At 35.8% G+C, this 15,950-nt stretch overlaps 2 long non-coding RNA genes across 3 annotated transcripts in view; one reads left to right on the top strand and one right to left on the bottom strand.

Moving 5' to 3' along the window:
- The first annotated feature begins 569 nt into the window (after positions 1 to 569).
- Positions 570 to 15,034, top strand: LOC143234445 (uncharacterized). The gene is made up of 3 exons (XR_013018656.1): positions 570 to 839; positions 9,185 to 9,299; positions 14,911 to 15,034. It is a non-coding gene; the product is annotated as an uncharacterized LOC143234445 (long non-coding RNA).
- A 49-nt stretch (positions 15,035 to 15,083) lies between these two features.
- The window catches only part of LOC143234444 (uncharacterized), a 65,485-nt gene continuing 64,618 nt past the window's right edge, over positions 15,084 to 15,950 (bottom strand). For both annotated transcript variants that reach the window (XR_013018654.1, XR_013018655.1), the window contains one exon: positions 15,084 to 15,221. This is a non-coding gene — a long non-coding RNA (uncharacterized LOC143234444). The remainder of the gene's footprint in view (positions 15,222 to 15,950) is intronic.

Here is a 15,950-nt window from a genome sequence, read left to right as displayed (position 1 = left end):
ACACTTGTATCTTAAATATTATTCGTCCTATAGAGAACGAAATTTCACCAGAACTACGATTTGTTTTTCAAGAATGTGTGGATGTGGTACAAATGTTTAAAACAGTCATCAAAATACCTGAATCGTTTGCTCTGAAATTGGCGTTGTTTGTATTTCTCGCTTCTTTGTCCCTCTTTCAATGGTACGAAATTTAACTAAAATCATTACTGAAAGTTATTATCCTAATTTTGACTCTGGTGAAACTAAATTCCACTTGGGCAGGTTGTTTTGGATTATTCATTATTTTTGTTGTTTTTTTTAATAAAAAAGAAATAATAGCCCCATTCACTTAACGATAACAAGAACGTTTTATTTCTTGAACGGTTTTTAAATAAATAATTAAAGTACGCCTAAACAAAACTTTCAGGAGTATAATTCTTTATTTCTTCGAGAAAACGTATACTCTGTGTTCAGATAATTCAATTAGATGATTGACGAACTCATAACATTTAACATTACTCATTCCCTACACTCTAGCCTAACTCACATTACATTAAACTACTTCCGATCGTAGTCTAGTGGTTAGGCGTTTTAGTCTCGCAGTCAGAACGAGGCTCACTAGTATTAGGTTGTTGGGTTTTGGGGCAAAGCAATTCTAATTACTGTAGTGCTTTTGTAAAACGATACAGTGGGTAGATGGGGGTATGAATGACTAGAATCTCATTTAGGACGAAAGTGTCACCATTCTCATACGTTCTTGCTACAGGAAAACGGAGGTGACATCGGCCTTACGTGTCTCCTAGGCGCGAAAAGAATCAACATCCACTCTTTTTTTCAACCATACGCGAGCCCGTAACAAGGTAAAGTCTGTTACAGTTTTTTTACGAAAAAACAAACAAACTAATATACCTGAATTATACCAATGTTTAACTTACTTTAGGTGTTCCCCACACCGTTTATTATTATTATTTTTATTATCGGAATCGTTTCTAACTTACAAAAACTCCAGATATTTTATTTATTTGCTGTAAGAACTTTTCTCAGAAGTTCTGACACAGTGGCGTCACGATGCTTCCACGAAATGTCGATGCCTGATTATACTGGTTATTCGAATTTATTACAATACTTCGAAAAACAAAATATTCAATTTCTTACACACATACAGATGTATTTATAACCATTTATACCAGTTTTTTTTCCTTCAAAAATTTTCTAGTTAGAATAGTGTATGTTCTTTTCTACAACCAGTGTTAATACCTTTATGTATTTCACATTTAAAATTATTACACACATTTCTATGTCCATAAATTTCATTCACTCCAAATAAATTTCCTTTCACCATTTAATAACAAAATTGGAAAACTAGTTCGAGACATAACAACACAGTAAAATAAATATATACTAAGGCAGTGTTTTAATGCCCTTATTAAACCTACCAACAGTGTTTTAACGTCCTTAAACTCATTGAAATATGAATATACCGACAGTGTTGTAACGTCCTTATTAACTCATTAAAATATGAATATACCGACAGTGTTTTAACGTCGTTATTAACTCATTAAAATATGAAAATACCGACAATGTTTTAACGTCCTTATTAACTCATTAACATATGAATGTACCGACAGTCTTTTAATGTTCTCATTAACACATTGCTGTATTAATGTGCAAATAGTGTTTTAATGTCTTTATTAATGCCGACAGTGTTTTAACGTCCTTATTAACTAATTAAAAAATGAATGTACAGACAGTGTTTTAACGTCTTTATCAACACATTAAAAGATGAATATACCGACAGTGTTTTAACGTCCTTATTAACTCATTAACATATGAATGTACCGACAGTCTTTTAATGTTCTTATTAACACATTGCTGTATTAATGTGCAGATAGTGTTTTAATGTCTTTATTAATGCCGACAGTGTTTTAACGTCCTTATTAACTAATTAAAAAATGAATGTACAGACAGTGTTTTAACGTCTTTATCTACACATTAAAATATGAATATACCAACAGTGTTTTAACGTCCTTATTAACTAATTAAAATATGATTATATCGACAGTGTTTTAACGTCCTTATTAACTCATTAAAATATGAATATACCGACAGTGTTTTAACGTCTTTATCTACACATTAAAATATGAATATACCGACAGTGTTTTAACGTCTTTATTAACTAATTAAAAAATGAATGTACAGACAGTGTTTTAATGTCTTTATCTACACATTAAAATATGAATATACCAACAGTGTTTTAATGTCCTTGTTAACACCATGTACTTTATACATGACATATTATAGGCATGGTATATCATGCCTATTAGTTTTGTCTTCTACAACTTTTTACTACTACCCCTATATCTACACACATAGGGGGCGCTCTCGATCTGATTTTACGAAGCAGCTGAATTTTGAGATGTTTCTAAAAATATCCAAGGCCATCTGACATTTCCCGATTTAGCCTTCTATTGATAGCAACCTTCGATGGGAAACATGCGATATTAACGTGCATTTTAGCGATCGATTTAGGAGCTTCCATTTTTTTTTAGGGGTGTTGAAACCAAAGATTCTTACAAGAAATTTCTCTTGCTGGTTTCGTGCTTCTGTTTGTTTGTAGACATTAATGTAACATATGTTGGTAAATTGTTAAGTTATCTGCACTTTATATCGAATATGTAAACAAGCCATATTTATAAAATCTAATTTTAGAAAAATCGTTGGATCTCCGTCTTCTTGACAGCCCAAACCTCACTCACTTGCTGTGTAAATTTACCAAGTTTATCTCAACATTTGACATTCGTGTACAATACGACCCACTATAAACAACTGTTTGATGTGTATAACTCTATAATAAATTGATTATAATTCATTTCACGACATGTTTGTTTGTCTGTACAAACCATCATTCGAACCGTCCTTACTACCCTGTAGTTGACTTGTGTGTGATTAGTGTGTTTGAACAAAGTTTCTCCATGTAAAATGATGTTTTTATTAGGCTTTTCGCTTCTTCACAGTGATTAAAGTTTAGATATATTTCATTTATATGTTACATTTCTATGATATTATATCCCTTGCCCAAGGCCGGATTAAGGGTTTTATTGGCCCTAGGCTTTTCAACTTATAGAGGCCCCATCGAGACAGAACTTCTACGTGCAATACATTCATAGTCACAGCTTGAAGCCCCTTAAGCCCATGCCTTAATCCGATGTTGCCCTTGATTCTTTGTCAGACGATATATTTTTAATGTTGTAATTTCTATGTTAGAGGGCGCTTGGAGCTCAGATAGGCCTAGATCTCTTAGAAAATTCTAATTTGGCGTCAAAATTTTCTTGTGCATTCGAAGCTACTTTAAAAATACGAGATAGTTTCGACGATAGAATTGAATTTTGTAGAAATATTATAGAGAGAATTTAATTAATAAGTAATTTATTATTATGTTATGTGGGCTGAATGTTGAATTAATTTCACGACATAATCTAAAGCAACAACCTATTAACGAAAAAACAACAATATTATTTATTTCTATCTTAAAATAAAGTTCTCAGTTTTGAGGAAGTCCCAGTTTTTAATTTCACTTTTCTTGTGCGTATGGTTTTAATATTATTAGCATATATATATATATATGTAGGCACATAAGTACCATCGTACAATATTAAACCAACAATATAAACTGTCGATAAATTTCACTACGGGCGCTCGACTCGCGTTCTGAGGGTCGTTGGTCCTCCACCACTACAAACATTCTCGCCCCTTTAGCCGTGTGAGGCGTTATTATGTCATGGCCAATCTCACTATTCATTAGTAAAAGATTATTCCAAGTGTTGGTGGTGGGTGGTGATGACTAGTTGCTTTCCCTCTAGTCTCACACAGCTAAAGTAGGGACAGATAGTCCTCGTGCATAGATCTGTTTACTTCCAATTTTTTTATGAAATTAAATCTTTAACAAGTAAACAAACTGTTAAACTGCTTTAAGTACAGACAGACAGACGAAATGCCTAGTAACATACATATTTACATTAATTATTTACAAACTCTTGAAATAAATATTACTTTGAAAATTGACAGTCCTTTGTCAGTCCTTGGAGATTTAAACTTAAAAACATTGTCGGCTGCTTACTTTGATTTGCCCCCAATGGCTCAGCGATAAGTGTATGTGCTTACAACGCTAAAAATCTGGTTTCGATACCCGTGATGGGCAGAAAACAAATAGTCCACTTTGCTCCACCCTAGTGGCGCAGTGATATGTCGTTCGACTTAAACCGCTAGAAACCGCGTTTTGATGCCCGTGGTGGGCAGAGCACAGATAGCCCTTTGTGTAATTTTGTGCTTAACTTTACAATTAACTAACTTACTCTGATTTAATAAAATGTTTTAATTGAAAGATCCAGAACTTGCAAGCTGTCTCTGCCACCACGTAGCCAATTTGGATACCACGAAAGTCCCAGTGGTCAGTCGACAGACTTAGAACACTAAAATCGGTAGTTCGATTCTTCGCGGTGAACACGGCAAATAGCCCGATGCTGCATTGCTCTAAAACAAACAAATAAGCAGACACCAGACGAATCGTGGAAAAACAAAAAACTTTTATGTCACCGTTTGGGATCGACAAGAAGAAAACATCTTTGTACCAAATATCGTGTAAACTGGTCAGAACCCACAGGAAAGACCATGGGTCTGTCAAGGGGCCCCGGGTCTTCGTTTCTTCAAAAGCTACTTGATCTTATTTTTAACAGTAAAAAGAAAAGTGAGATTGTTTGCTGTGAGAATCGTGCTGCTCTCGACGCCCCTGAAGTGAGTTGACGTATAGAAGAATAGTCCACAAAAACCCAAGTTTGTATTTTCCGCGCTGAGCAAGAGACAATAATTCTAAAATTGTCTATTTCTCTGTTTGGGACCTATAAAAAAAAGTGTCTTTGTACTAATTCCCATGTAAATTGTTCAAAATATGGCGCAGTAATTGGCAAACATTTTACGATTGTGCTTTCTTGACCCCACCTGTAACCACGACAAATGGGCAACTTTAACATTTTTATTTGTAAATTATTTGCTTTGTTGTGAACCTTGACCCCTTTTCAATCGACTGAAAAATAAGAAAGTGAATTATTTTTGCATGTTACAGTTTTAGGCGCGTGAACTTTTATATTTGTGACAAGTTTTATCTTGATTGCTTCATAAACGACAGCACATGAGCCCAAAATTGACCTCATAAAATACCTCAAAAAGACCTAAAAAAAACCAACAGAAGTTTGGGTATATTGGGCCAAGATAAAACCCTACCAAGTTTGAAGTAAATCCACCAATAAATCAAGGAATAGCGATCGATAGAAAAGTGTTTGGAAGACGAAATAATAGAAAAACTTTTGAAATATCTCTATCCCATGCTCTTATCTTGGGAATATATCAGGTCATCCATAAATAATGTGCGAAATTTTAATACAGAAGGCTTAATGACTAAAACATGTAGTATGACGTGTATAAAAATGTTCAGACAAATAAAATAAATTAACCCAACTCCACTTTTTCAGATCATTAATCAAATAAACCCTTATGAAGATGGATGTGTCTGAGGAGTACATTAAGTATATAATGTTTTATGAGTTTAAAAAAGGCAATAGTGCAGCAGAAACTACATGAAACATTCAAGGTGTTTATGGTGTCAAGTCTCTTAATGAAAGAAAACGTCAAAGGTGGGTTCAGAAGTTCAGATCAGGTGACAACAGTTTAAGTGATGCATCACGTTCAGGTCATCCTGTTAAGTTTAATGATGACTTGCTACTGGCTGCACTTGATGAAGATTGTGCTGTAACAGTTGAAGAACTAGCACAGAAGCTTAATTAAACAGTTCACTGTCATGTGAAACAGCTTGGAAAGGTGTCAAACTTTGAAAATGAGTCTTCCATAATTTGACAGAAGCCGACCTTAGAGCAAGAGTGGACATTTGTACTTCTCTGCACTCTCGTGAACATAACTCAGCTTTTTTGGACAGGTTAGTAACTGAAGATAAAGAATGAATATATTATAAAAATGTTAAGCGCCGCAGACAATGGCTCAGTAAAGGTAAACTGGTTAAAGTACAGCCCAAAATGGAACTCCACCCTAGGAGTGCCTTGTTAATCGTTTGATGGGATATTGTTGGTGTGATCCACTTTGAGTTGCTGCCACTTAATGTAACAATTACATCAGACTTCTATTGTCAACAATTAGAGCACTTGAATGTTGCACTGAAAGAAAAGAGGCCTGCTTTGATCAGTCATAAAGGTGTTGTGTTACACCAGGATAATGCACGGCCCCATTCAGCAAGGATCACATCTGTAAAGATTGAAAAGCTGGACTGGGAAAAACTTCCACATCCTCCTTATTCTCCAGACCTTGTCCCATCTGATTATTATCTATTCCAAAGTTTACAGAATTATCTTGATGGAAAAGGACTTGGAACACATGAAGATGTCAAAACTACCCTCTCTACATTCTTTTCCTCCAAACCCCAATAATTTTATAGAAGTGACATTCAGAAGCTTGTGAATCGTTGGCAGGAAGTGATTAATAATAATAATGGAACATACATTGTTGATTAAATAACATTAAAAGCGTTTGAAATCCTTTCTCTTTTTCTGAACCTAAAATCGGACATTACTTAAGGGATGACCTGATAAAAACAAATTATTATACCTAATTATAAAATAAAATAAGAAATGTGAACAAGTACATACATTTAATGAATAATAATTAGATTTAAGTCATGATATAGGTAGCTACTTATCTTGCTTGTAGTGAAGCCACATGATGGGCTAACTGTGTTGTGCTCACCATGAGTACCGAAACCCAGTATTGGGGGATAAGCTTGGAAACATAAATAACACTGCAGAGTTATCCGATATCCCAGTTCACTAAACATTGAAATTGGCAAGAGCGGTATGTCTACGGACTTACAACGCTAAAAACCGGGTTTTGATACCTGTGGGGGGGGGCAGAGCACAGATAGCCCTTTGTGAAGCGTTGTGTTTAATTCAACAACAACTAAATTCCTCTATCACATCTCATTTTGAATAAACTTCTGAGAAAACTTTTCAGGGGAAGTCAGATTTCTCAGGTAACACAGTTTATGAAACCTATGTTAAAAATAGAAAATACTTTATGAATTCTGAAATATTTCAAGATGTGTGGAACAAAGTGTTTGTTTTTGAGGTGACGCTCCTTGTCGACCTGTTACAATTTTGCCTTGGACATTTCAAACAACTGAGACCATACATACAATACCCACTCGTTTCTAACAAAAATAGAGAATCAGTTTATTTGTTTGTTTGGAATTAAACACAAAGCTGCACAATGGACTACCTCCACTTTGCCCACTACCGGTATCGAAACCCGGTTTCTAGCTAGCCCTTTCAGCCGCGGTTGGCATTATAATGTTATGGTCATTTGCCTTCGAGTAGCTTTGCACGAAATTCGCAAACAAAACAAACAAACTGCTAGTGGCGACGTAACAATTGTGGAATATGACTCATTTTGTCATTTTTTATTGACCGATACCGTAACGTAGTACATAACTCACTCTGTTATTCCACAAAATTTATTTACCTCGAGGCTAAACTCATTTCCTATTAATGTTGCGATAGATCTTCCTAAAATCTTAAACAAATAATTACGCCATTATTATTCTAACGAAGTTTGTAACGTGACAGTTTTCGCAGTCTGTATGATAGAATAGGGTTAATCAGATAGTTTTCCATTTTCAATAGAGCTACATTAATTCGTTAAGATATATAATTTGAAACAAGGAACTGATGAGTATATATGTATAGTTATTGAAATCACAACCCAGGAAACTTGATCTAAAGGGCAGAATTATGGTCTGTTAAAAACTAAAAATTATAACAATAACCTGAAAATAGCAACTGTTCTCAGTCGATCTCAGACTGAATACCCACTTTCCTTTGTTTTTTTTCAGAAATATAAGATTGAATCCCCACTCCCCTTTGTATTCTCGGGGGAATTTAAGATTGAATTCCTAGTTTTTCTTGTTTTCTCAAAGGGATATAAGATTGAATCCCCACTCTCCCTTGTTTCCTCAGGGGAATCTAAGATTGACTTTCTAGTTTTTCTTGTTTTCTCAAAGGGATATAAGATTGAATCTCCACTCTCCCTTGTTTTCTCGGGGGAATCTAAGATTGAATTCCTAGTTTTTCTTGTTTTCTCAAAGGGATATAAGATTGAATCTCCACTCTTCCTTGTTTCCTCAGGGGAATCTAAGATTTAGTTCCTAGTTTTTCTTGTTTTCTCAAAGGGATATAAGATTGAATCTCCACTCTCCCTTGTTTTCTCAGGGGGATCTAAGGTTGAATATTCATTTTCCCTCTTTCTTTTTCTGAGGAGATATAAGACTGACTTCCCGCTCTTCCCTTATGTGTAAAAGCTCACGTTACTGCCTGTCATTTTTCATGTGTTGGTATAAAACGTCTAGTTTTTTCTTGTTACAATCTTAAGTTTCTTCGCTTCAGTTCTCGACTGTTCAAAAAGCGTTACGACTTTTCAACATTTCTGCAAACTTCATCAAATCAGAATCTTTTAGTACGAAAGTACAATGATACACATGTGTATATATATTTTGCTTCAAACTAATCAGTGTTATAACTAAAAGTCAGTTATTACCATATCTTCTTTACTCAGGGGTATCCCAAACTGAGGGCTGTAGGAAGGTTTCAGGGAACTGTAACAAACAAACAAGAGTATTTAACAAAAGAAAGAATCTAAAAACACAGATGAAGAAGTTAAAGCAACAGATATGATAACACAATTTTTTACAACGAAACTAGGGTACTGAGTTTCTACAGATTCATTGAGTGGGTGGGGGCCTCAGTCAAGATACAAAATGTTCTGGGGGGGGTTGTGCTTCAAATGTTTTGGAATTCCTGCTGTAGGAGCGCTAATGCTACTAATACTCTACACGGCTTAAACTGAATTTCCTTATAAGAAAATAGCTTTTGACGGAGAGTGTGGCTTAATGAGTTTCCTTTAGTGGAGTGTTGTACTAAGGAAAGTAAGGTTATAATTTCGAAAGAAATATCCTTCAACAACGATGTTTCAAAACTAGAGTTTATGTGACCCCTCAGTAAACTACAGGGTGGCCCGTAAGTCCGTACCCATCCATATGTTATTATGTTATATTTAATTACGCATGTATTATAAATTTGTTTCTTTTTTTCAGAGAAATATGGCCGATGTAAGCCCATTTACACTTGAAGAGCGTATTGTGACAAGTACATGGGAACATGAGCGCAAGAATACTGGTGTTACCCTGGATACATAAGATATATGGATGGGTATGGACTTACGGGCCACCCTGTATTATTATATCTACTTATTGTTACTTTCATTAACAATGTTGATTAGACTAGTTAGTATGGCAAATGTGTTTACTTTTTGTTTTGAGCCATTTTTTATTATTATGCGTTTATTATAAATATTGTTTTGCTTTGTTTGCTTTCCATATGTATTTAGAACTAACTTAAATATTCTAAGCGGACCGAACCTCGTAAGATATTATTGGGTTTACTGCCGAAAACGTCGTTAACAGCGAGGGTACCAAATTGATGAAACAGTGGATTCTAATCTTTATAAGTAGAAATGTAGGAAATGTATATTTGATTAGCCACGCTGTTAATAGATATCTAAGAAAGAGTCTACACTTGTGGTCAGATTGATTTGAAGTTCCACACTAAATACACAGTTTACTCTGATCATAATTATTATTTATCGTTAATTTAGTTTACGCTCTAGGAAGTTTTGGTCATTTTTATTAAAGATTTGGTTTGTTTTGATTTTTGCACAAAGCTACACGAGGGCTATCTGCACTAGCCGTCCCTAATTTTGCAGTGTAAGACCAGAGGGAAGGCAACTTGTCATCACCATCCAACTCTTGAGCTACTCTTTTACCAACAAAAAGTGGGATTGACCGTCACATTATAACTTCCCCACGGCTGAAAGATCGAGCATGTTTGGTGTGACAGAGATTCGAACCCGCAACCCTCAGATTACGAGTCGAGCGCCTTAACTTTGCGTTGTCATAATCAGTTTTGAACATTTAGGGAGTGTGTTAAAAGTCATCGCTAATGAAAAATAAAGGTAGATAGTGACTGTCTGAGAGACTGTTTAGAAAACTATAAAAATTGTTTTTAATCGCTGATTGAAACCTTCCACTAGTGTGATGAAGAAAAAACAACAACAAATGGTTAATGCTCAGTATTTTCACGACAGTATGCAGGTATGTGTATGTATGTTTTTCATATGGCAAAACCACATTGGGATATCTGCTGAGTCCACCGAGGGGAATCGAACCCCTCATTTACAATTGTAAATCCGTAGACTTATCTGTTTAACAATAGTACCCAAATAAAATGAGTTATTGTCAGTCAGGCGACTCAGTAATAAGCCCGAAGGCTTAAAACATTTTAACAATCGGGCTTTAACAACCCTGGTGGGCAGAAAACAGAGAGCCCATTTTGTAAACTATAACAAATTGAACATATAACGATAAACACATTTAAGTGAGTATTATTTCTCTAACCTTTGCCAATAAATTAGTATAACTTATCTAACTGTTCTTATTTTAAGATTCATGCCTTCAGTGCGACTGGGCGTGGCCTAGCGGTTAATGAGTCGAAGGTTCGAGACATAATGCTGCTGAACTTTCGCAGTTTCAGCTGTTGGTACGGCATAAAAGATAAGCAAATCACTTATGGTGGCAGGTACTGCCTTCTGGTAGCCGTCCATCTTATCCACCAGCTCACATTAAGGGTTTCTAGCCTGGTTGTTTAGCCCAAGAGCCAATCAGTTTCAGAATCTGTAAATCCTCTTCAAACGATTTCATTAAGCCTAAATCGTACTAGACACACGCACAGTCACCCATAACTTCTGACGATCCACACTTTAGTCAAATAACGGTTAAACTAATAATCATACTGTTAAATGTTACAATAGTTAAAAAATGACCTATAATTTACATTATATCTTTACAGCCCCAGAAGTTAAGAAGGATTTGTAGAAAATATTTTGCTAGTGCTCAGTGTACTTGAAGATGAGTGTGCGAACTCGTAACTTCTTTATTTTTCCCTCACCTGTGATGATTTTCAAAACTATTTTAGAATGTAGCAGTGTAATAAACCCCGTACAAATTCTAGTATATGTAATATTTATAGTTGTATCCGAAACGTTTCATGGTTCTAAAATCAGTCCTGGATTCAACATCCAGAATTCTGAAAATATTAATGAATGAAGTTGATGGGTGAAGCTGATCACGGTTTGGTTGTTGTTAAGCCTAAATGTGCACAAGAACTACCTATGGTCTAGCCGCCACTGTTACTAAAACCCAGTATTTGGCATTCTAAGCTTGCAGAGATATTGCTAAGCCCCTGGAAGGGGAGGGCAGGATTTCCAGAAGGGGAAAAAGTTAACTCTCTGTTTTCTCTACCGTATAAACGTTGTCATTGTAAAAAAGATGAATAAATTGCCAAACAATGAATTATAATCATAATAAAATTATTTATTTTAAAAATGAACATATTGCATGCTCATTAGTTTGTCTTCTTCATAACATGTAGTATGTTCTTCAAAAAATAATTCACTTTATAGTGGTAATAATTCATTGTTTGCCAAGTTATTATATTAGAACACGTGCTTCCTTACTTGAGTTACTTCAACTAACTACTTCGAAGGTAAACACCAATTACGCAAAGAAATTTCGCGATATTATAACACAATACATTTTCTTTAAAAGCTTGTTCTAACTTTCATCCAACTATTTTAGTCCAATCAGATTTCTTCCATCCAAGTATTCTAATCCAGTCGGCTTTCTTTCATCGAAATATTCTAATTCAATCAACTTTCATCCATCGAACTATTCTAATCCAATCGGCTTTCCTTCATCGAACTATTCTAATCCAATCGGCTTTCTTTCATCGAACTATTCTAATCCAATCGGCTTTCTTTCATCCACCTTTTTTAATCCAGTCGGCTTTCTTTCATCCAGTTATTCTAATCCATTCAATTTTCTTCATCCAACTATTCCAATCCAATCGGCTTTCATTTATCCAACTTTTCTAATCCAATCAGCTTTCTTTCATCGAATTATTCTAATCCAATCAACTTTCTTCCATCGAACTATTCTAATCCAATCGGCTTTCTTTCATCGAATTATTCTAATCCAATCAACTTTCTTTCATCGAACTATTCTAATCCAATCTGCTTTCCTTCATCGAACTATTCTAATCCAATCGGCTTTCTTTCATCCACCTTATTTAATCCAGTCGGCTTTCTTTCATCCAACTTTTCTAATCCAATCAACTTTCTTTCATCCAACTTTTCTAATCCAATCAACTTTCTTTCATCGAACTATTCTAATCCAATCTGCTTTCCTTCATCGAACTATTCTAATCCAATCTGCTTTCCTTCATCGAACTATTCTAATCCAATCTGCTTTCCTTCATCGAATTATTCTAATCCAATCAACTTTCTTTCATCGAACTATTCTAATCCAATCTGCTTTCCTTCATCGAACTATTCTAATCCAATCTGCTTTCCTTCATCGAATTATTCTAATCCAATCAACTTTCTTTCATCGAACTATTCTAATCCAATCTGCTTTCCTTCATCGAACTATTCTAATCCAATCTGCTTTCTTTCATCGAACTATTCCAATTCAATCGGCTTCATTTAATTCAACTATTCTAATATAATCGGCTTTTTTCATCTAACTAATCGGTTTTTTGTTATTCATCTATTCTAATTCAGGCAGCCCACTGTTATTCATCTATTCTAATTCAGGCAGCCCACTGTTATCCATCTATTCTAATTCAGGCAGCCCACTGTTATCCATCTATTCTACTTCAGGCAGTACTTCAAAAAGTTAAGGTCTTCCTTAAAAACCTTTTTTCTTTTCTTTTTTATTCAGAACTAAAATTAATTTTCTGGGAAACATGACAAGCTAGAATATACAGGAGAAACACTTCCATTTTTCCAGTTGGGAGGCTACCTTTCATTATTTGGATTCTAATTTTTTGTGTACAAACAGAGACAAAAGTCGTTGTTCGTGTTGTGTTTGTTTCCTCGACCTTGGCCGTTTCATCTTCGGGATTAAACAAACGAAACGTTAATTAACTCGTTTCACTAAAATTACAAAATATTCATTCTCTGTCTCTTCTGTTCTGTACGCCCCCTAGTGGCACAACGGAATGTCTGCTGACTTACAATCCTAGAAATCGGGTTTCGATACCCGTGAAGGGACAGCACAGATAGCCAATTGTGTAGTTTTGTGCTCGACTTCATTAATCTATTCTGTGCAGTATCGCTGTCAGTATGTATCCTTTTACAGCGGTTGTCCCTTCTTCACCAGATGTGATATGGACCAACCGCAGTAACCTTTATGTTGTTTCGTGATGACAAGAAACCTACTTGAAGTAAGAATGTATTCTCAAGACGGCTGGTATGAGTATTGTTTCTTTGCTTAATGAATTTCGCGCAAAGTTACACGAGGGCTATCTGCGCCAGTCGTCCCTAATTTTGCAATGTAAGACCAGAAGGAAGGCAGCTAGTCATCATCACCCATCGCCAACTCTTGGGCTTCTCTTTTACCAACGAATAGTGAGATTGACCGTCACATTATAACGCCCCCACGGCTGAAAGGGCGAGCATGTTTAGTGCGACGGGGATTCGAATCCGCGACCCTCGGATTACGAGTCGACTACCTCAACCACCTGGCCATGCCGGGTCAGGTATGGGTGTTAAAACTTTAATTAAAATAAAGTACAGAACAACGTTTCAGGTTAAAAAAAAGGTGATTTGAAGATGACCTAAGAAGGTCGAAACGTTGTTCTGTAATTTACTTTAATTGAAGTTTTAATACCATACAGCCGTCTTGAGAATACATTTGTGTTGTTCGTTCTTCAGAACCCTCTACGCTACCTATCCCTAATTTTGATCTAATTGACTAGAAAATTGACGATTAGCCACCAGCACCCTCTGCCAACTCTTAGGATATTTTTCTCGAATAATGAGGTTTGGCCTTGCGAAAGGTCTGGCATGGCCAGGTGGTTAAGGCACTTGACTCGTTATCTGAGGGTCGCGGGTTCCAAACCCCGTGATACCAAACATGATTGCCCTTTCAGCCGTTATAAAGTGATGGTCAAATCCACTATTCGTTGGCAAAAGAGTAACCCGAGAGTTGACGGTGGGTAGTGATGACCAGCTGCCTTCCCTCTAGTTTTATACTGCAAAATTAGGGACGGCTAGCGCAGATAGTCGTCGTTTAGCTTTGCGCAAAAATAAAAAACAAACAAAGAAACAAGCTATGCGACAATGAAACAAGAACCATGGATTATTGAGGCTACAGTCCTTCATGCTAATAACCAGGTCACATCTGACCTCAATATTGACTGTACTGTGTCTAAAGAAAAAAAAAATTAAAATTCACTTTTTAAGCCCCAGGAGTTGGCAACACAATAGAAATTGCTAGTTCTTACATTTGTCCAGAAATAGTAAATTATTGTTTTGTTTTTTTTGTTTGTTTGTTTTTTGAATTTCGCACAAAGCTACTCGAGGGCTATCTGTGCTAGCTGTCCCTAATTTAGCAGTGTAAGACTAGAGGGAAGGCAGCTAGTCATCACCACCCACCGCCAACTCTTAGGCTACTCTTTTACCAACGAATAGTGGGATTGATCGTAACTTATAACGCCCCCACGGCTGGGAGGGCGAGCATGTTTGGCGCGACTCGGGCGCGAACCCGCGACCCTCAGATTACGAAGCGCACGCCTTAACGCGCTAGGCCATGCCGGGCCCAATAGTAAATTAAGATGTATTTAAAAAAAAACAAAGTGTATGTCATTTTTTTCTTTTGTTTCTTTCTCTTTTTTTAACGCAACACTTTGTTAATATTTATAGGACCCCTTTGTGAACGAAGATTTGAAAATGAAAACTTTAGCAATCGATCAATGTCTCGGGCACTGAACGTTATAATTTAAAACTGGCACTGGTCTTTGTCTGTGGTTAACATTCCGCGTCGAACGTGGAACACCCGCCCTAGTTTTATTTCTGGTTTCCAATTGGCTGAGATGATGAAGAGCTTTTTCGCGATGGGCGGAGATCTGGGATTCCTAGAACTTGTTGAGTCTAGCTGTTTTATATTTAAAGTATGCAAGCAGCGATGACTCTTCTCTATACTGTAACAGGAACAATATGGCTGCTGGTAGAATCTAGAGTTTAAAAATATTCTATCAACTTCAACCACCTTAACTTATGAAAAAAAAAAGAATTCTACTTATTTATAGACTAAACAGTAACTTATGGTTTTATATACATATATATAATGAATTTATTAAAATATAGTGCAGTTGAACCACTGAATAATTTGCTAAAAGAGTCACAAAAACAAATTTAATGAGAAAAGTATTGATTAATAACGTGATAAAATTACAGTCGAATGAGGAAAACAAATTCTGAATTCTTGATTACGTGAAACCCACTTGAAATAAAAATCTAAACGGCTGGTATGGGTATTAACACTTTTACTGTAAAATGTGAGGGAAAATACACTGAGGGGTAGAGAGTGTAAGAACTACTCTATAGTATAGGTTAAAAAAATTGTGTTCTGTGTGGTCTATCCCCGTCATACCAAACATGCTCGCCCTTTCAGCCATAGGTACGTTATAACATGACAGTCAATCCCACTATTCGTTGGTAAAATAGTAGCCCAAGAGTTAGCAGTGGGTGGTGATGACTAGTTGCACTCTCTCTAGTCTGCTAAATTAGGGACAGTTTTGCGCGAAATTCAGAACAAACCAAAAAACCGTGTGGTCTTGTTGGGCATCAAACCCTAACAAATAATTAAAGTATTGTTTAGTGACATCACAAGAGATACTGTATGTTGAATGTATTGCCTTTTCAGTAATACAGTTGTTCCCTGGTGAGTCAACGATGAAACT

The sequence above is a fragment of the Tachypleus tridentatus genome, chromosome 12, assembly GCF_004210375.1.
Source record: "Tachypleus tridentatus isolate NWPU-2018 chromosome 12, ASM421037v1, whole genome shotgun sequence".
NCBI lineage: Eukaryota > Metazoa > Arthropoda > Merostomata > Xiphosura > Limulidae > Tachypleus > Tachypleus tridentatus.
This window is presented reverse-complemented; position numbering and strand designations above follow the sequence as displayed.